The 21623-nt window shown below is 42.5% G+C and overlaps 1 long non-coding RNA gene across 1 annotated transcript in view; it reads left to right on the plus strand.

The window, feature by feature from the left end:
• Positions 1 to 211: 211 nt before the first annotated feature.
• Positions 212 to 21623, plus strand: part of LOC135983609 (uncharacterized) — a 41325-nt gene continuing 19913 nt past the window's right edge. The window contains exon 1 of the long non-coding RNA XR_010601317.1: positions 212 to 354. This is a non-coding gene — a long non-coding RNA (uncharacterized LOC135983609). The remainder of the gene's footprint in view (positions 355 to 21623) is intronic.

The raw sequence follows: 21623 nt of genomic DNA on the forward strand, positions 1-21623 counted from the left end.
ATGTTGTGTTTTTTTTTTAAAAAAAAGGGGTGGGGGGAATAGCAAACATTCAGTAGAACATGTCAAATGAGGCTTGTAGTGGGGTGGACTCCCCACACTAGCCCTGCAAGAGCTGAATTAGGCCAGGTGGGCCCAATCAGCTAATTAGACTGCAAGCAGGGGAGATTTAGGCTGGAGGGAGGCAGCTAATTAAGGATAGGCTCATCTGTACAGGAACAGGCAGGGCCTATTCAAGGCCAGGTAGCTAGCAACAGAGTCAAGGCTGTAGTTGCTCCCTGAATGGAGGAAGTTGGAGCTGGCAAACACAGCGAGGAGAGGGAGGAAGCCAGAAGCTCTGGGAAATAGCAGCAAGAGGTAGGACTATATAGGGACGGTTGTTGCTTGTTGTAGCGTCTCTGGGCTGGAACCCAGGCCCTCCCTCTATCAGCCACAGGTAAGTGTGCTGGAGGCACCAGCCAGACCACAGGTCTGGAAAGATTGTGAATTGCCCAGAAAGGGAGGACTTTAGTGACCACGTCAGAGGGCAAAGCCACAGAGAGGAAGCCAGGGCTGCCTGGTGGGGGTGGAAATGGGGCAATTTGGGGCCCCCATGAGAGTTTTCGGAGGGTTTTCGGTGGCAGATCCTTCAGTGCTGCCGAACACACACGGAATGAGTGAAGGACCCGCCGCTGAAGACCCGGAGCTTCTTCTGCTCTGGGTCTTCGGCGGCAATTCAGCAGCGAGGGCTCCTTCCGCTCTGGGTCTTTGATGGTGGGTCCTTCACTCGCTCTGGGACCCGCCACCAAAGTGCCCCGAAGACCCGGAGCAGAAGGACACCTGCTGCCGAAGACCCCAGGTCCCCTGAATCCTCTGGGCAGCCCTGGAGGAAGTTGCACACTCGGGAGAGAGCAGGGCAGCAGCGGGAGAAGACCACACTGGAGGGAGAGCAACAGAGGGTCCTGTGGCACCTTTAAGACTAACAGAAGTATTGGGAGCATAAGCTTTCGTGGGTAAGAACCTCACTTCTTCAGATGCAAGTGAGGTTCTTACCCACAAAAGCTTATGCTCCCAATACTTCTGTTAGTCTTAAAGATGCCACAGGACCCTCTATTGCTTTTTACAGATTCAGACTAACACGGCTACCCCTCTGATACTGGAGGGAGAATGCAAGTTGGATGGCCAGCAGGAGGTGCCACTGTGGTGAGTGCACTCTGTGACATGGCTGATCTAGGGATTGCAATCCCAACACAATACTGGAAGGAACTTTAGAGAAAAGCCACAGGCATTGAAATGAAAGATGTGCTTGTTGTCAGTTATAACAAGAGCTTGTTCATGTTTATAATTGACTTTAAGGCAGAGGAACATTTTGGGGGTGCATGGTGGGGCCTGTGCCAGCCCCCATGGGGGCAGGGAAGGAGTGTCATCTGGCCCCAGCCTTGACCACCCCCTTACTCCTGTTTGTGTTTCTGCCCCTTGAGCTGTGGCCCTGGCTGGGGGGCTCTGGATAGTGGCAAGTGGGGGGGGGGAGGGGCGACCCTGAAAAGTTTGGGGACATTGTTTTAAGGCTGTCTACACTGAAGCTGGATTCATGTGTGAACTTTGTGGCACAGATCCTCAGCAAGGACTAGCCCCCCGAGAACAAGCCTCCGTGACATCCCCCCCCCCCCCCCCCCCCGGGCTTGAGCTTAGTCTTATATCCTTTTGTAACAGGGAAGTCTTCACCTTTAAGTGGTTGGCAAGGGTCAGGAAGCAACTGGTCCTGTTGTGATAAATGAGAGTGGGGGTAGCTACCTTCTGTGGACAGCCAGCCAGTTAGCTACAAAATCCCTCTTGGTGCTGTTTTCTACTTGCTTTACCTGTAAAGGGTTAACAAGCCCACAGGTAAAAGGAAAGGAATGGGCACCTGACCAAAAGAGCCAATGGGAGGGTTAGAACTTTTTAAAATGGGTGAGGGTGGGAAAATTTCCCTTTCTCTGTTGTTGGTGTTCTCCTCTGGAGAGAGGGGACAGAGCTGATGCTATGCTGTAAAAAGCTTTAAAACCAGGTATGAAAAAGCATCAAATCATACCTCAACCGTACTCATCTGAAATCCCAAATATATAAGTAATCAGGGACTGTCTAGAAAGATGCGATTAGGGTTATTTCTTTTATTTCTTGTTGGCTTGTGGACTCCTCTGTGCTAACTCCAAATGCTTTTTGTTTTGCTTATAACCTTTAAGCTGGACCTCAAGAAGGTTATTCTTGATGTTTAAATTTTGTAAGTGGGTTTTTTTAAATCTAGAAAAACCCTAAGTTCAGATGTATTTTTTTTCTGTTTAATTTACCTTTTTTAAGAACAGGATTGGATTTTTGGTGCCCTAAGAGGTTTGTGCATATGTTGCTTAATTAGCTGGTGGCAACAGCTGATTTCCTTTGTTTTTCTTTCTCCGCTTTTCCCCGGAGAGGGGGATGAAAGGGCTTGAGGGTACCCCACAGGAAGGAATTCCCAAGTGCACCTTTCTGGTTTCAAAGGGGTTTTTTTGCATTTGGGTGGTGGCAGCATCTACCCATCCAAGGTCAGAGAGAAACTCTAACCATGGGAGTTTAATAGAAGGCTGGAGCGGCCAGTATTAATTTTTAGAATCCTTGCGGGCCCCCACCTTCTGCACTCGAAGTGCCAGAGTGGGGAATCCGCCTTAACACTTGTTCTGGAGGGAAGCCCAGCACACAGGTGTTGGAAATCAGTTGGGCATCACCTACTGACTGGATCTGATTCCTCACTGCGGGTAAGTCAGGGCTTCAGCCCCTTGAGGCTGGCAGGGATCAGGAGAGAGCTGAGAATATGCTGTCCTGTAGCTGCAGCAGAGGGCCACCTACTACTTACACCAGCCCTCCTGGCCTACTCTAGTTTTCACATGTAGTTTGGAGACTACAAAAGCTAAGGTTACCCAGGCAACCTTAACTCTTCCTCTTTGTGTGGATGTATTATTGATACAGCCTTTGATTATAATCAAATTATAATTATATGATCACATCCTATTTCTCCAGTGATACAATACAGTAGCTTACTGTTTTATTCTACAATTTTAGTCACAAGTATAGCATCTTATATTACTGGATACCATGCTGTGAATGACAGACTGAGTCTATGAAAGTATTTGTGTACAAAGGTCAAACCTGGTATGTAACAATTAAAGATGGCTTTTGTGGCGGAATATTTTTTACTATACACCAGGCTTCCAGGACTTTGGCTATGTCTACACTTGAAGCTGGGATGTGATTATCAGTTCATATATGTACGCACACTAACTCTGCTCAAGCTAGCATACTAACAATAGTAGCATAGCATGGGCAGCAGATAGGGCTAGGTGTCTCAAGAGTGTACCTGCCCAGCTGGGGGAAGTACTTGAGTGGCTAGCCCAAGCCATCACCCTAGCTAGCTCAAGCAGAGCTAGCATAGATAAATTATGCGAGATTCCCAGCTCACATAGATCTAATTATATCTTTTGTAAGACTTAACCCACCTCAAACACTCCATACTGCTTTTGCAAAGAAAATCTAATCATGAATCATCAGCAAAAGTGAATCCCTGTAGCAACCTGCACAGAACTTGAGGGAGGAGCAGAACACAGGTTGTAGGAGGGAAGAGTTTGGAGGAAGTACCAGGAAAGTTTGTGCACAAGACTAGTATGCTTGCTGCAGTTGAAACACCTCTATAGTTGGCTCTCTTAATAAAGAGACAGTTTAGTTTTACAGGCATGGAGTCCTTTTGAGGTTATTTCACAGCATGCAATAAATGAAACAATGTCCTACAGAGAGATCTGTAAAATGTACAGTATATTGTTACATCTCACTTTCTGCTTTCAAATGGACAAAGATTGGCAGAAGACAGGAATCCTTAATGAACTGTAACTGACAACATCAGGGGAAGTCCTTGTGCTTGCCAATGGTAGGATTCATACATTGTTCACTTAAGTAGAAGTAGTTCTGGTAAATTCAAACACAAGTGGCCTGAATTGTATAATTTCCAAGAAAACTACTTCATGCAGATCCCTTATTGCATTAAACAATATTTTGAAATATTTCCTTTCAACAAATATTGAATAAATTAATACAATGAGATTTATTAGAATAAGAATGTATTTTTACTTTTGCAGAACAATATCAAAGTGGAAGTTAATTCATATCCTGCCTTTTAAGTCAGAAATGCTATTGCTAAGCAAGCCAGTAACGCTGACACGCTTTGGAGTTCACCCTAGAAAGTCAACCTAATTATTCAGCGTATTTTGATCTATTGTTTGAAGAAATAAAAGTTTCTATCATGGGGTTGCAGTTGTATAACTGCTTTGACCTAATGCATTATTCATTATTTCTAGATGGGAACTAACATTGGTCTTTTTTTCAGGGGGAAAGGTTACCCTGCCCTGGGGATGCCAGATTTAACTGTCTATATGCTACTGGGTTCTCCCAGTGTTGGAGGGTAATTGACCCATGCATTGCTGTGGATTTGCTGACATCTGTATTGTGCCATACCAAAGGATCAGAGGTTCAGTTTGGATAAGCAATCAAATGGTTAGCCTGTGTCTAGTCATTATTATCAGGATGATGTCAGCATAACCACACCAGGGCATGAGACAATTTTTCTGGGAATGACTTTATTGTGCCAGCCAGTCAGTGGCTATATGATTCCCAGAAGTATTTCTGTCAAGGGTGGTGGTGACCATCTGAAAGCAGCTGCTGTAAATATGTACTAGAGCTGGCCAGCGAAGCCAAGGAAAGGGTAATATTATTTTCTTTGTATGAATAGAAACCAGATATTGCAGTGATGGACACCTTAGAAATACATGCAATGAGACATAAGCTTATCTTCTCCCATTCATTTCCACGAGCAGAGGAAAGTCTGTGCCTGGGAATGCAGACTAGAGGAGTGCAGAGATGGACTGTGCTGCCTTCACAGCATGCTCCTCTTTGTTCCCAAGGTAGGGAACTGGGGGGGGGGGGGGAGTGAGGGAATGGGTTGGGGAAATAGGGAAGGGCAGGAGGAGCCTGTAAGGTCTCTACTACCAGATTCTTCCCCCATCATATACAGTCACCCGGCTCCAGGAGTAGCTATGTTCAGGAAAGCCTCATTCAACATTTTCCCTGTTGGGGATGTGATTCACGGGAGCTAGATGAGTTTGGGGACCGTCGGAGAGCAGAGTGTTTGCCACTGGAAAACAGGGCAACTATGAGTTTGCAGATTGGACTGGTAACTTCTTCAGGAATGCTTATAGGGAAGCCACCTCCCAAGAGAACTACAATGAAATTCAGCTAACTGAAACTCATTGTCCGTGTCTCTTCCCCCCCCCCCCACCCCCACCCCACTTCTGTCTGAGAATAACCCACAAGTTGGAGAATTTGACCTTAAATAACTATTTGATTATACTATATGACTCCGTTACCCCTACAATTGGTTACTCTGGAAAAAAATATTGGAAGCTTTGCATTGTCTGCTGGGAAGAGTGGAACAAAATATTTGAAGCTCCAACCTTTTTTATTTATTTATTTTTTTACTCCCTGATAACTTCTTAATCTTCTGAATTCCATGCACTCTTCCCTCTCCACGTTTCTCAGTGCCTCCAACCAGGGCATTTGGATTAATGAGGAGAACTAAGGACTGGGCTGTAAATGAAATACAATGAAAATGCATTTTTTCGCAAACTGGCACCAATTTTACCAACTAATCTGAAATGTTTGAGCACACCACAAAAAAACAAAAACCATTAAGTTATTGCCACTAATGCTATGACTCAGAACAACTGGAGAGAACAAAATTAAAAACAGCAAAAAAATGCAAAAAAATCTTCTCCCCACACAATACTTAGGGCTTAATTATACAGCTGCATTCTGTGCTTTGCTAAGATGCAATAGAGCCATGGTGACCGACCAACGTTCAGTCATCACCCACTGAATATCAGTCTAATTACAGGAATTTTTTGTGTGTGGCTTTTCAGTTCTCATTTTCAGCTTTATCTTTTGGCTCGCGAAATCTAGAGAACCCCACTGTCTCTGCTGGTCTTAGTAGGTGGCAAAGGGTGGGAATTACAGTTGAGGTGGGTGAGGTGAGATTCCAATCAAATATATACCTACACATGTGTAGGAGTTAAACCCTGAGATTGTTAGAGCACTAGTGACCACTCATAAGGATGTCTTGACTCTAGTAAAGAGTGAAAAGTTTGAGTTGGTTTACTTTAGAGAGGAGACTGACTGGACATAAAATTATGTGAGAATTATATACTTGGTTTGTAGAACTTATTGCCACAAGGTACCATGAAGCCAGTAGTATATCAGGATTCAATACAGATGCTCCCCGGTTACACAAGACCCGACTTATGCAAATTTGCACTTACAGAAAAAGTTCCATAAGCCAGAAACTGGATTTTTGAGTTGTGGAAACTTTTCCGTGATGTACGTTTCCAACTTACGCAAAATTTGAGTTACGCAAGGCTTTCTGGAACGGAACGACTGCATAAGTTGGAGGGAGTCTGTATGCTATTAAACAATATATGGATAATAAGAATATCCAGAGTTTAGGAAGGTATAAACACTCCTGCTTTAGGGTTTTAGTTGACCTCTAACTATTGGGTGCTGGGAGGAAACTTTCTTTGGGAAACAGGTAACTCCATAATTGCCTGCTGCTGGATTTTTCGCTCCTTCCTCTAAAGTGGTACTGGCCAGTTTCAGCGACCGGATACTGGACAAGATGGATCACTGATCTGATCCAGCATGACAATTCCTATATTTACTAGTATGAACTCTTATTGGACTGTTGACTTTACAGTAATTTATTATGCTTCCATTGAATTAAATAGACATTGGATCACACCCAAATCTCTTTTTTTCACTTTTCCTCTTTGTTGTATTTGAATATAGTTGCTGGACCTACTCAAATATCATTACTAACCAATAAATAAAGCTGCTAAATAACAAAAAACATGAATGACTTCACACAAAAAAAAAATCTTTCTATTTTGCAGGGTTCTAAATGGACCTGTTTGGTGAAATCATCCACAGTATTTTTAATCAAAATTTTGGCAGAAATGTTAATGGACAAACAAGTTTGATTAAAATGCTGAGAAAAATGTTGGTAAATATTTTTGGTTTTAAAAAAACATAGACACTTTTTTGCACAGCTTGATATTTTTTTCATGGAGAGTATCAATTTTGAAAAAAGGCCACCTTTGATGAAAACTTTTCATACAGAAATTTGCATCTAGCTCTACTAATGAATGATCCCTAATTATCTAGTACTGTAATTGCCAACAGTCTTTACAAAGAGCATCTCGAAAGCAACTGTAAACATACCTAAATAATACAGCAAACAATGAAAGCATTAAAAGCACCCTCAAATGGATTTTTCCCTTACCCAAGTAGGTGTACACTAATAGCATTGTACCAGTTTACAGCCTGTGGGAGATTCCCTAGGCTCAAAACTGACCATGAGCCTTTGTTTCCTCATATGTTTTCTCTGAGGGGAGCTGGGTGAGTGAGTGTTTATCTATTAGGCCTTGTCTACACTAGGAGTTTATCTCGAATTTAGCAGTGTTAAACCGAATTAATCCTGCACCCGTCCACACAACAAAACCCTTTACTTCGATATAAAGGGCTCTTAATATCGTTATCTGTACTCCTCCCCAACGAGGGGAGTAGCACTGAAATCAGTATTGCCATTTCGAATTAAGGTTAGTGTGGCCGCAATTCGAAGGTATTGGCCTCCGAGAGCTATCCCACAGTGCACCATTATGACCACTCTGGACAGCAATCTGAACTCGGATGCACTGGCCAGGTAGACAGGAAAAGCCCTGCGAACTTTTGAATTTCATTTCCTGTTTGCCCAGCATGGACAGCACAGTTGACCACGCAGAGCTCATCAGCACAGGTAACCATGCAGTCCGAGAATCGAAAAAGAGCACCAGCATGGACCGTACTGGATCTGATCGCTATATGGGGAGAGGATTCAGTGCTAGCAGAACTATGTTCCAAAAGACGAAATGCCAAAACTTTTGAAAAAAATCTCCACGGGCATGATGGAGAGAGGCCACAATAGGGACTCACTACAGTGCCGCGTGAAAGTTAAGGAGCTCAGAAAAGCCTACCAGAAAACCAAAGAAGCAAATGGAAGGTTTGGGGCAGAGCCGCAGACATGCTGCTTCTACGCTGAGCTGCATGCAATTCTCGGGGGGGGGGCACCACCACTACCCCACCTCTGACCGTGGATTCTGAGGAGGGGGTAATCTCTGCCATGCCTGAGGATTCTGTGGACAGGGAAAATGAGGAGGAGGACAAGCTTGCGGAGATCACACAGCACTCCGTTCTTCCCAACAACCAGGATCTTTTTCTCAGCCTGACGGAAGTACCCTCCCAACCCCCGGACAATGAGGCCATGGAAGGGACCTCCAGTGAGTGTACCTTTGTAAATATAAAACATGGTTTAAAAGCAAGCGTTTTTTAATGAATAATTTGCCTTAGAGGACTTGGGGTGCATTCTCGGCCAATACAGCTATTGGAAAAGTCTGTTAACATGTCTGGGGATGGAGTGGAAATCCTCCAGGGACATCTCCATGAAGCTCTCCTGGAAGTACTCCAAAAGCCTTTCCACAAGGTTTCTGGGCAGTGCAGCCTTATTCCGTCCTCCATGGTGGGACACTTGACCACACCATGCTAGTAGCAAGTAATCTGCTATTATTGCATGACAAAGCCTGGCAGCGTATGGTCCCGGTGTTTGCTGGCATTCAAGCAACATCGGTTCTTTATCTCGCTGTGTTATCCTCAGGAGAATATCGTTCATGGTAACCTGGTTGAAATATGGGAATTTAATTAAGGGGACAGAAGTGGCCATTCTTACTGGGCTGTTTGTCTGTGGCTGAAAAGAAAACCTTCCCTGCAGTTAGCCAAGTGGGGGCAGGGAGCAGGGGAGGGGGATCATTGGCACTGAGGTTTTCGTGTTTGGCTAGCTGGGATCTTCCCTGATACCAGCCACGCAGTGGGGGGAGGGGTAAAGCGATGGGTGGGGGTTAGTTTGGTTTCTGGAGGGATCTTCCCTGATATCAGCCATGCGGTGTGTGTGTGGGGAGGATGAAACGATCATCCCAGAGAATTGGATGTGGGGGGTAGTTTGGTTTCTGCTGCTGCACGTTAACAGGAAAACCGCAGCACTCAACGGGCTTTGCTTAGTATGTGGGAAAGCAGGGCACTGCTTTTCTGAAGGCTACAGAAGCCGAAAGACAATGGCTTACCATGGCCGCAGGCAAGCCGAATTCTGTTGCCCGGACCTGTGTCTGTGCTCTCTAACACCAAAACCGCAGGCACTCAATATTAAGATGCAAAATGTGACCTTGTGCTATGGTCACATGTGCTATGTAATGTGAATAGTGTTGTTCACCGTGAAAGAGTATAAGCATTGTTCTGTAAAATGTATCTTTTTAAATACTTCTCTCCCTTCTTTCCCTCCCTCCCGCAACTGCAAATTTTTCAAGCCTCCCTCCTCCGTCCTGAAGGCTATCTCAGATAAGGTGGTGTGGAGGAAAAAAAAGGACGAGAGATGAAATGTTCTCTGAAATCATGGAATCGACCCGCAATGAAAGAGTTCATCTGAATGAGTGGAAGGATGCGGTTTCAAAGTACAGGAAACAGGCCAGTGAATGTGAGGATATGAGGGACCAATGTGAGGAGAGGAGAGACGCTCGAGATGAGAGGTGGCATCAGGAAGATCAGAGGAGGCAGGATGCAACGCTGGGGCTGCTGCGTGAGCAAACGGATATGCTCCGGCGTCTGGTGGAGCTTCAGGAACGACAGCAGGATCACAGACTGCCACTGCAGCCCCTGTATAATCACCGTCACCATGTTCCATAGCCTCCTCACCCAGCTGTGTAAGAACGCAGGGGTGGGGGGAGGCTCCGTGCACCCTCCCACTCCACCCCAGAGGACAGCCCAACCAAAAGGCTGTTGTTGTTGTTGTTGTTGTTTTAAACTCTTGTAGTGGCCTTTTCCTTCCCTCCTATCCTCCTCCCAAACCCCACCTGGGCTACCTTGTCAGTTCTTCCCCCACCCCTTTTTTTTTTTTTTTTTTAAAGAATCCATTAATAAAGAATAAATGATTTTTAAATGATAGTTACTTTATTTCCTTTGAAAGCAAGCTGTGATCAAAGGGAAAGGGTGGGTTGCTTACAGAGAATGAGTCAAGGGGGTGGATTTTCATCAAGGACAAACAAACAGAACTTTCACACCGTAGCCTGGCCAGTCATGAAACTGGTTTTCAAAGCTTCTCTGATGCGCAGCGCTTCCTGGTGTGCTTTTCTAGTCGCCTTGGCGTCTGGCTGCGTGTAATCAGCGGCCAGGCGATTTGCCTCAGCCTCCCACCCCACCATAAAGATCTCCCCCTTACTCTCTGAGATTGTGGAACACACAGCAAGCAGCAAAAACAATGGGAATATTGGTTTGGCTGAGGTCTGAGTGAGTCAGTAACGTGCGCCAGCGTCCCTTTAAACATCCAAATGCACATTCTACCACCATTCTGCACTTGCTCAGCCTGTAGTTGAAAAGCTCCTGACTACTGTCCAGGCTGCCTGTGTATGGCTTCATGAGCCATGGCATTAAGGGGTAGGCTGGGTCCCTAAGGATAACTATAGGCATTTCAACATCCCCAATGGTTATTTTCTGGTCTGGGAAGTAAACCTCTTGCTGCAGCCTTTTAAACAGAGTAGTGTTCCTGAAGACGCGAGTGTCATGAACCCTTCTTGGGCAGCCCTCGTTGATGTTGGTGAAATGTCCCTTGTGATCCACCAGTGCTTGCAGTACCATTGAAAAGTACCCCTTGTGGTTTATATACTGGCTGCTCTGGTGCCAAGATAGGGATATGGGTTCCATCTATTGCCCCACCACAGTTAGGGAATCCCATTGCAGCAAAGCCATCCACTATGACCTGCACATTTCCCAGAGTCACTACCTTTGGTAGCAGCAGCTCAGTGATTGCTTTGGCTACTTGCATCACAGCAGCCCCCACAGTAGATTTGCCCACTCCAAATTGATTCCCGACTGACCGGTAGCTGTCTGGCGTTGCAAGCTTCCACAGGGCTATCGCCACTCCCTTCTCAACTGTGAGGGTTCCTCCCATCTTGGGATTCTGGTGCTTCAGGGCAGGGGAAAGCAAGTCACAAAGTTCCATGAAAGTGCCCTTATGCATGCAAAAGTTTTGCAGCCACTGGGAATCATCCCAGACCCGCAACACTATGTAGTTCCCACCAGTCTGTGCTTGTTTCCTGGGCCCAGAATCAGCATTCCACAGCTAGAACCTGCCCCATTAACAACATGATCTCCAAAGCGCCGGGGCCCGCAGTTTGAGAGAATTCTGTGTCTATGTCCATGTCCTCATCACTCTCGTCGCCGCGCTGCAGTCGCCACCTCCTCCTCACCTGGTTTTTCTGGTCCTGGTTCAGCATAAACTACACGAGAATGCGCGAGGTGTTTACAATGTTCATGACTGCTGTCTTGAGCTGAGCGGGCTCCATGCTTGACGTGATGTGGCGTCCACAGTGCAGTGTTCACCCAGGAATAAAGGCATGAAAGGGTTGTCTGCCATTGCTTTCATGGAGGGAGGGGTGAGACTGTACCCAGAACCACCAGCAACCATGTTTTTTGCCCCATCAGGCATGGGGATCTCAACCCAGAATTCCAATGGGCGGGGGAGGCTGCAGAAACTATGGGATAGCTACCCACAGTGCAAAGCTCCGGAAGTCAACGCTAGCCTCGGTACATGGATGCACACCACCGAATTAATGTGCTTAGTGTGGCCGTGTGCACTTGACTTTATACAATTTGTTTTTGTAAAATCGGAATAATCCCGTAGTGCAGACATACCTTTAGAGAGAATAAGCCAAATCTTCAGTTGGTGTAAATTGGTAGAGTGCCATTAACTTTACTGAAGTTGCACCAATTTTTATCAGCTGAGGATCTGTCCCAGTGTTGGCAGAGAACAGCCGTTACAAGTAAGAAATTTCCTCTTTGAAAGCTACAGGTTCAATTAGTGTGTCCCCACTCTTGGAGATGAAGCTCTAGAGACTACAGCGCCAAAATAAAAATATAGTAAAGTGCTACAGTAAGTACACAACATGGAAAAAGGCAGTAACAAGATGAAGTACCATCAAGGTGAATGTATATTGGCTACAGTCCCATTCAGACAAAATTGAAGGTCATGTGAGGAGACCTGGCAAGACCAGGCCTCGAGTAAATCATCTTGGAATATCTTTTGTGAGGGAATAGGCCTGGTCGGCCTCCCTTATGTTGCTTGAGATGCCGGTGAAAGCCACAATGCAGGCCTTTGCAGGCCGCAGGCCTGAACTGAACTAAGCAACACAGCCTTCTGACCAGTTTGGTTAGGGGTTAGGATCAGAGGAGGGAGGGGGAGGAAATGTGGAGTGCCCTAGCAAAATAACAGCTTGTGTGTTATTGGCAGCGGAAATATGATAACGGCTCGTTGATGAAATATAATAACTGCTTGTGTGAAGAAATTAGTTCTAGCTAAATGTTAACTTCTCCTGTAATTCCAGCTAAATGCAAACTAGCCAATTAGATACCTTCTTTGGGCGTCCTGTCAACCCCTCCCCGGTACACTGACCATAACGCCCGGAAGGTACATGCACTCTTCCGAGAATGTACACTAGCTGGTGCCAAGTTTTGACCGCATCAGGCTTCTCGAGAAGCCCCCCACCCAATATGCACCCAATTCTTGGAAAAATAATGAGGAGGGTACCGAGAAAGGGAACAGACCCCAACTCTTTTATCTTCGTAAATGACGTATAATTTGTACTATGTTTGCGGTTTGTATGAATAAAAGCAGCCTGCGAGCTGTGATCAGGGGTGTGGTTTCTGACTACAACCCCCAACGCATTGGTATGTATTGCAATAAACTGGCCTCAGCCTTAAGTCTGTGAACTAAAATCAATGCATGGGTGACTTTTTCCACAACACTTCTAAATTGGTATCTTATGTTCCCTTCCCATATTAGCCAACATTTTAACATATTTTGTCTAGGTAAGATGAATTTAGATTTTTTTTATTGGTGTCTTTCTCTCTTTAAAATAACTCTCTTCTTGTAAATATAATTATAGACCTTGATTCAGCAAAGTACTTAAGAACATGACTCAATCATCGGGACTATTCATATGCTTAAAATTAGGCATGTGTTTAAGTGTCTTGCTAAATAAGGTCGTAATTAAGATTTCATGGTTAATATTGAGGGGAACAAGTACTAATTGATCATCACAACAACAAAGGAATCACTATCTGTGAGTAAAGAAGAGAAAACAGGTGGGGTGCTATGCCACCTCCTACCCAGTACCCTAGACATGGAAGTAGAGTCATGGCAGGGTGGTTTCCTGAATTTCATCTCAAAATGCACTAGTTCAATTGTTTTTACATGCATACATTTTTTACTTGTAAGCTGAATGATCAAAATGAGCTTCTGCTCAATTAATGAGCATTGTAAGGAAAAAGTTAACAGGAGGCAATGAACTTGTTCTAATGCCGCCTTATTGGAGGGAAGCTTGCTCATGTTGTACTACAACAGGAGTTAGTGTGTGAAGGAAATACAAAGTTATAAGCCATACTCTCCTTTTTGGGGGGAGGGGAAGTATTTTAGTTCTAGTTCATTTCTAATCAAAACTTGATTCCTACAATAGTTTATGTGCAAGTTGTATGACAGGAAGGAATTGTTTCAGTAAAGCTATCTTGTATATGCTTTGAAGTACCATTCATTGCTTATGTCTAATAAATATGTATAAAGAATGTAGTTGAGAATGACATAATACAGTAATCGGCATGGTGCAGATTTTTTTCTGCATTTTTTTTCCTGCCTGTTTTACTTGGGTTACTTTGACTTAAAGAATATGTGCTGACTTCCTAAGTGACAAATCAATATGTTCAATTCTGCATTTAATTACACTTGGCATGAATATGACCAATAAGCTATCGTGAATAACAATATTAATTTGCAGAATTATTCCATCAATGTTTTTTGTTTGACACTAAACTTTGGTGAAACCCTAAATGTCATTCTAGCTTAGTATGTCTAAATTGCGGCAGCAGTCGACTCACTCCGGTGAAGACACCATGGTAAGTTGATCTAAGTACGTCAACTTCACATAGATGAAATTGTGTAACTTAGATCGATTGCCCCCCTGCCCCCCCCAGTGTAGACCAGGGTTGAGACAGAGATTAGTGCTTATATCCACTCTGTTAAACTGAGGGGAGGGGAATGTTTTGGTCACTTCAGAGACATACAAATCCTAATTTTCCTTGAAAACAACCTTAGTTGAATAATGAGATGGAAAGTGAGTATTACATTGTTGTGAAAAGTGTGTGCCCTGTACATAATCTGTGTGTTTTATCTGTATAATCTATTAATGATGCTGCTGTTGTTGGAAATGTAAAAGAAAACAAATACTCTTCTGAAGTGGAAGAGATTGTTTGTTTGTATTTTCTCCTCTCACATGCAACACCTTGACTGGGATTGCACAGGCTCATAGACTTTCAGGCCAGAAGGGCCAGTAGTAGTCTGCACTTCGCAGGCTACAGAACCTTGCCTACCGACTCCTCTAATAGGTCCATAACCTCTGGCTTAGTTACTGAAGTTCTCAAATCTTGATATAAATACTTCAAGTTGCAGAGAATCCACCACTTACTCTAGTTGAAACCAGCAAGTGACTCACATCCGATACTGCTGAAAAAAGTGGGGAAAAACCCCAGGGACTCTGCCAATCTGACCGGGGGGGGGGGGGGGGGGGGGGAAATTCCTTCCTGACCCTAAATACCTTCCAGTGCACATGGTGGGTCAGTGGTCCTACCTTTCCCTTCCCCTGTAACTAAAATACTGTAGGGACACTTAAATGAGCCCTGGTCCCTTTTTTCTGACAGCAAGACACAGATCCACCTCATTCAGTTGCGGTGAGCACGTTTTCTTTGCTTTTCCTGAGAAGTTTAATTTCTAGTTTGCCCCCTCAGGTTATTTAGTATTAACATTTTGTGCCATGTGCTTTTGGATTGTAAGCTCATCACTTCAGAGATCAGTTACATAAAATATCTGAGACAGATTTCTCATTGTACAGTTTTGTTTATGCTGAGTGCCATAGAAACAAGTGCTCTGTCTACACTGTAGGATACATTAAGACAGAATCAAAACTACAAATACATTTTCCTAATAGACCACAAATGGTGCTTTAAATGCTGTGCTCTGCTGTAAGCACATCTAAGGACAAAAAACCATCCAATTTTAATTGGTAAATGTGTAGATAATATCTAAAATCTGATAATCTCCTAATTTGTTTCGTGTAACCTCAATATGCAACACAAGCTATGATTTGTATAGTTTTGAATCCAAGTCTGTAAAACACACTTGGCAATTTAGAGAGTATTTTAACTTAAATTGCTTAAAATTTTGCTGAGTTCTTTATTACTAACAAAAATAACCTAAAAGATCTTAATGTCAACTTCAAACACCAATGAGGATTTGAAGTTAAAAACTAGTATGACCTACAGATGGTTTAAGGAGAGAGATTTGTTCTTCCTGCAGAAACTGACGTTTTCTCACTAGAAGGTTTGACAACAAATATACTTTCAGAAACTTCTTTATTTTAAACATCTGTGTAAAACCACTTTGGTCCTACAGGCAAATAATCAGAGACTAGTCTATGAACATTAGAAAATAAGGTACCTGCTTATATCCCACTACAGCTGTGGGTAAATATGTGATACACTGTTTGAAATGCTAAATAATTAGGGGAAGTGAATGAAGAATAACAATAGCAACAGGGAAATTTATCAAGTGATTTGAGACATTTGTCTAGTACAGGCGGGATGTTTGATTATGTATGCACCAGACACCCACCTTTCTATATTTGAATAATACTTGGGAACAGTAAATTGTTTACTTTAAAATATCAAAATGAGAAATGACCATGTTCTGAAAATAAAACCTGGGAGTTTCAACTCTGTCACCTCTAGGAAAGCCCAGTGGGAGGGATAGGATTGCTAGAATTAAAGGAGGCCTCCTGTTCCAAATTTATCATTTGACCAAATCTGAAGGCATCTTCCTTTGCAAAAAAACAGGAAATGATTCCTATTCAGCTTCAGGGGCCACTTAAAGGTTATGGTGCCAGTTTCAGTTGTGATGTTAAACAGCCAAATGCTTTATTTTACTGAGCACAAAATGTGAAATGTTTTCAACCCAGTCAGCAATGGGTGAGAATCCAGTCTGAGGCATTCTTTGGCTGTGTTCTCCACCTCGGATATTTAACTACAGCTGGAGATTTTCTACTGCTGGTTAGTTTTGGTTGTAAGGCAGGATTATTGTGGTTTGTGTGTGGGGGTGTTTTTTTTTTTTTAATTTGGCACAGTCCTTTTAATAGTGATTTATATATGGTGCCATCCCACTGATGGAGCATAAATCAGTGTAGAAGGCTTGTTGAATGAAAGGCAAACCTAACAGATAAGTGTTGATTAAAATAAGTTATACTTATCTAAATAACTAGCATGCTTGGCTGCATGCTGCTACAAAGATCCTTCTTTGGATTCCATAAAATCATGGTAACAACTTCAAAGCAAAAAGCTGTGAGATTAGACAAAGCTGACCGAAACAAAAAAGCTGAGATGTGAATTCTCACGAAAGTTTGTATTTCAATGGACCATACATGAAAACAGCTGGGATTCAGAGTTTATTTTTTAAGAGAAAAGAATATATAATATATGAAATCTCTCTTCTGATTACATTGGTTGTAACTGCACCATATCCTTAGAGTGAAATAAAGAAAAAAAGCAGTAACCGCATTTACAGATAGTGAAGGCCCATACATTGGAGTATATTTCTATATGTTGCTGTTGTAAATATTTATTTGCTGTATAAAGACTGACAATAATTCAGGTAGCTCTTAAGAAAACATTGATTGTTTTTTCACTTTTGGAAAAGTCATTGCAAAAGGGATCTTAAATATTTTTGATGCCATTCAAATATAAAATCAATTCATTTTTCAGGATGAATATTTTTTTATTCATGTGCTTACTGTTTAGCATGTGCTTAAGTGCCTTGCTGAATGAAGTTGTAAGGGAAGAACTTCTCTAGAATTTTCAGTTTTGCATTTAGTTTTTAATTAATAGTCCCAGGGACAGATCTGCAGCTGGTGTAAATTGTCATTGTTCCATTGACTTCAGTGCCCCCTAATGATTATCAATCTGTAGCTGGAGCACATACTACTATGCATAGCTGTCACTTAAGGTTGGCCAAGCATTTCTATTCTAAAGGTTATTTTTCAGTTGCTATAACTTTCTAAAACTTTCACTTTTTAGGCTGAAATTTTCTGCCCATTGGGTGATTATTTCAAAAGTTTGAGCAAAGATGTGCTGAATCTAGGAAGAGCTGATTGCCTTTGCTGTGAATGTGCTTGAATTAATAAGCTTGACGTCCTCTTCTATTCCGTATAGTTTTATGTATGTTAGTGGTTTCATATTCTAACACATTGTTAGTGAGAATGATTGGGCTAGTGAAGTCCATTGTTACACACTTTAACAATGTGTGTAACAATGCTGCTGATGATTGTGGGTGATAAAATGACAAAGGGCTCTATGCATTAGATTTGTGTGACATAATTTGTTACAAAATAACTCTATGAAGCAGGGGTTTGGAGCGGAGCCCAGAGCTGGAGCACGGAGCAGCTCCGGAACAGTGCCTGGAGCTGGAGCAGATCTGGAGCACAGCTCCGAAGCCCTGCTATGAAGAACCATGTCGTATGAGGCAGGCAGATTCTAGCATAAAATCTACATTCGTACAACCTAAGGGCTGGTCTCCACTACGAGGAGATCGACGCTGCTGCTAAATCGATTGCAGAGTGCTCCCTGGTCGACCCTGGTATACCAGCTCTCCAAGAAGAGCCAGGGAAGTCGACCAGAGAGAGTCTCTCGTCGACTCAGCACAATGAAGACAACGGGATTTAGTCTACATCAACTCTAGCTACGTTATTCACGTAGCTGGAGTAGCATAGCTTAGGTTGACTTACTCCTGTAATGAAGATAAGCCCTAAGAAATACCAATAGCTGGGTAACATAGGGTGAAACATGGACCCATTGAAATCAATGCAAAATTCCCATTTTAAAGGGGGCCAGTTTTTCACCCATAATATATATTTATTCCATATGTATCAGCACATATTTGACAGGACAAAAGCCATGTTTGCTGGTCAGACCTCATGTAGATACTAAAACAACTCAGAAACAATATTCCCAGAATGCTTTTTATTCCTTCTTTGCAAAATCATTTGAAAATTGTTAGCAGAACCACTTTGATGTGTCAATTCATTTAATCGTTTGACAGAAGTCACCCTGAAACTACAACTAAATATTGATCATTGTATGTAAATGAATTAGCAATTTGCATAAGTAAGATTAATAGAATGATTTAGTTACTGAAGATGAAGAAAAATATATAGCATTGGTTTCTTTTGTACAACTCTTGTGCAACATACTCCTAGGCATTAGAACACTAACACACAAACTTTGTTAAATACTGCATTGGACCTACAGCTGCTTAGTAATTTTAAAATATGAAATTCTATTAGGAATGGGGCATTTGGAGAGGACTCTGAAATAGAGCTGTATCAACCCTTGCAATAGAACCTAAAACCAGGCAAAACTCACTTGTTTTTGGGTTGTTTGGAATGTGAAAACGTAAGGCCCTGTATACACAGGCAAAAAACTTCTGTTTTCTTCAATCAAGTTAGCTTAACCCATTTGCAAACTCCCTTATCAGCCATTTAGAAACTCTTTAATACCTTTTAGATAGCTTGAGCTGGTTGCATTGTATCCTCCCTGCTATGTTAGAACAAAAGAATAAGGTAAGGCTTGTGCAATACTTCATGGTTAACTATGCTTCATCTGTTTTACTAAGAAGTACAAAGTCAAATGACACTTTCTCTGCTAAATACTCTACCAGTTTTAGTCCCATTTGAATCTGTCTTATGTAAGAGTACTTCTCTACTGCAAGCTTGTAAGCCGTTTCATAGCAAGTCCTCTCCAAGTCAGATGTTTGGTTGTAGTGTTCCTTTTGGTGCAAGAGATGTCGCAATTTGTTGTGATATCAGGCCTCCTTCAGTATCACCTGAAGTATGTCCTTAGTCACTTCCTAATAGATTTTTCACATTTAATTGTGTTTACAGGTTCTAACTAGGGAACCTGTAACAGGACAGGGTCAGCCAGCTGGAAATTTGCAGCAGGAATATGTCTGTCCCATGTATTGTCTCAAATAAACTAAACAACTGTTTAAACTGATTGAACAGCCATTAGCTTCCCCAGTCTCAAGATGGCTACTTTATTGTCTTGTTCTTTGGCTTAGCTAATTCTGGGTTGATATTCTTTATAATGTCAGTCTTCCTTGATCAATAGGTTATATAACTGTCATTTCCTGTCATACTCCATTGAATACATCTGCTTCCATTGCTGCATGCAATACTTGCTATCTAAAAGCTAGTCTTCTGCACCTTGTATCTCACCAGAAACCTGAATGATCTGTTTGCTTGCTGGGTAAAGGGTTTGTTGCCTTGCCAACATAGTTATACCATGAAGTGGGGGATAAGCATTAAGAGCAGATTAAATACTTGGCTACAAAGATTGTGTGCTGTGATTGTCACTGATATTGCAAGAACATGTGGTCTTGTGGTTCAGGGCCAGGACTTTTGTGTTCCCTCTCCAACTTTGCCACAATGTGCTGGACAAGTCTGCTCATGTCTCTTTACCTGAGTTTCCCCAGAAGTAAAATGTGGCTAATAATACGCTGAGGGCTAATTCATTAATGTTTGTAAATTGTTTTGTGATTCTCAAATGAGAACTATGCAAGTGCATAATATTTTTATATATTAGAAATGGGTCCAAATAAAACCCTAAATCAAGCACTCCCAAACTTTGGGGAAGTCTTTAGCCGAGTCTTGACTCTATAGCTCAAAACCACCTGCCCTTGCATATCAATGATAGGAAAACAAGAATAAAAATACAGAATATTTAAGCAGAATCATTTCTGAAAGCATGTATCTGTAGTTTTCCAGGAGGTCTCCCTGGCCTTTCCACCCAATATTTATTATGTGTAAAGTATTACATTCAAATATTGAACTGGATATGACATTCCCTATTGCGGAAATGGCAGAGATATGCACTCCTTTGCACAAAGCCTATAAACAACTGCAAAGTAGAGCTTAAGTGGGTTTGTGTGATGGGCTGTTCACTTCACCCTTGCTTCGAAGGTGTTAACGGAGGCCAGATGGCCCTATTCACCTACTAGGCTGCAAATTCGGAGAATTAAGAAGAAAGTCTTAATTATGGGAAGTTCACCTGTACAGGAACAGGTGGGGCTTCTGTAAAGCCAGAGACCTGATAGTAGAGATGAGGCTGCAGGAGAAGTAGTCTGCCACCGCTCCCTGGGAGAAGGGAGGTGTGTTGGGGCTACAGAGCCTGGAACCTGTTGTAGAGGGTGGGCCTGTGTTCCCCTACCAGCCACTGGGGAAGTGGCACTCTAGGGGTAATGGATAGGAAGACTGCCCAGGACTGCTGGTAACATTCAAATATGGTTGTTTTTAAGGAGTCAGTAAATATTCATCTGGTGATGTTAGCTGATGTGCAACATGCCTCAGGTGACACGTGACCAGGATTCATCACTGAATTTGGTCCGCTGGTTAGATCATAAGCTTCTCTGGCTTGGGCAGGGTACTGACAGGAAGTGTGACATGAATGTTGATCCGTGTCCCCCATACATTCTGTAATAGAACAGAACTTGATTTTATATATCCTATTTCATGTTCAGGATATCCAAAAGTACTTTGTAAAGCCATTTAAGCTACCTTTAGCTCAAGTGGGAGAGGTTTGTGCTGGGGCTTTGAAAGTCTTGGCTTCAAACCCTAATAATGACCCATTTTGGGGAGCTTTGTGGTTACACAGGGTGGAATTTCTGGTTTTCCGGTTTGCTTTTCAAAATATATTTTTATTTTCACATTGGTTTCAAACAGGTTTGATAGTTAAAACTACTCTCGGCCAATTATGCACAACAAAACAGGTGTTTCACATTTTGGTTGTCATACATTTTGATTGTCATAGTGGCAGGTTTGAGCGTTGCTAGGTATGAAGGCTAAGGTTTTAGTGAAATGGTTGCCAGCTTTCAAGTTGGCAACTTTCAAAGTATCCTAGGCACTTTACAATTTAGTCCTTTTCAGTTTTATTTTAAACTTGTGGCCCAAAATTAGGACCTAAATTTTTGTCCCCACAGTTGAATTGTGGGCATAAAACTTGTGGATGCAAATCAAGTATCCAAAGATGCAAGTATTCTAATTTTTCACACTGAATTCATTTGCAGGTGCCAAAAATGTGACTACAGATTTTGTGCTTGCATCCATTGAAATAAAGGCCAGACTTCAGCCTAGCTCACTAAAATCATACAGGATTAAAACAGCAACTAAAATAATTGTATTTAATCTTTTCAGAGTCCAAAAAAAGCTGAGTGGTGCTAACCCTCACTTTCAAGGAAAATCAGACTCAATCTGTTCTGGTTTTTCATTTAAAAAGTCCATTGAAATAGTTTAATCATCAGCAGCATGAGTTTAGAA

This window comes from Chrysemys picta, chromosome 5 (assembly GCF_011386835.1).
Source record: "Chrysemys picta bellii isolate R12L10 chromosome 5, ASM1138683v2, whole genome shotgun sequence".
NCBI classification, from domain to species: Eukaryota; Metazoa; Chordata; order Testudines; family Emydidae; genus Chrysemys; species Chrysemys picta.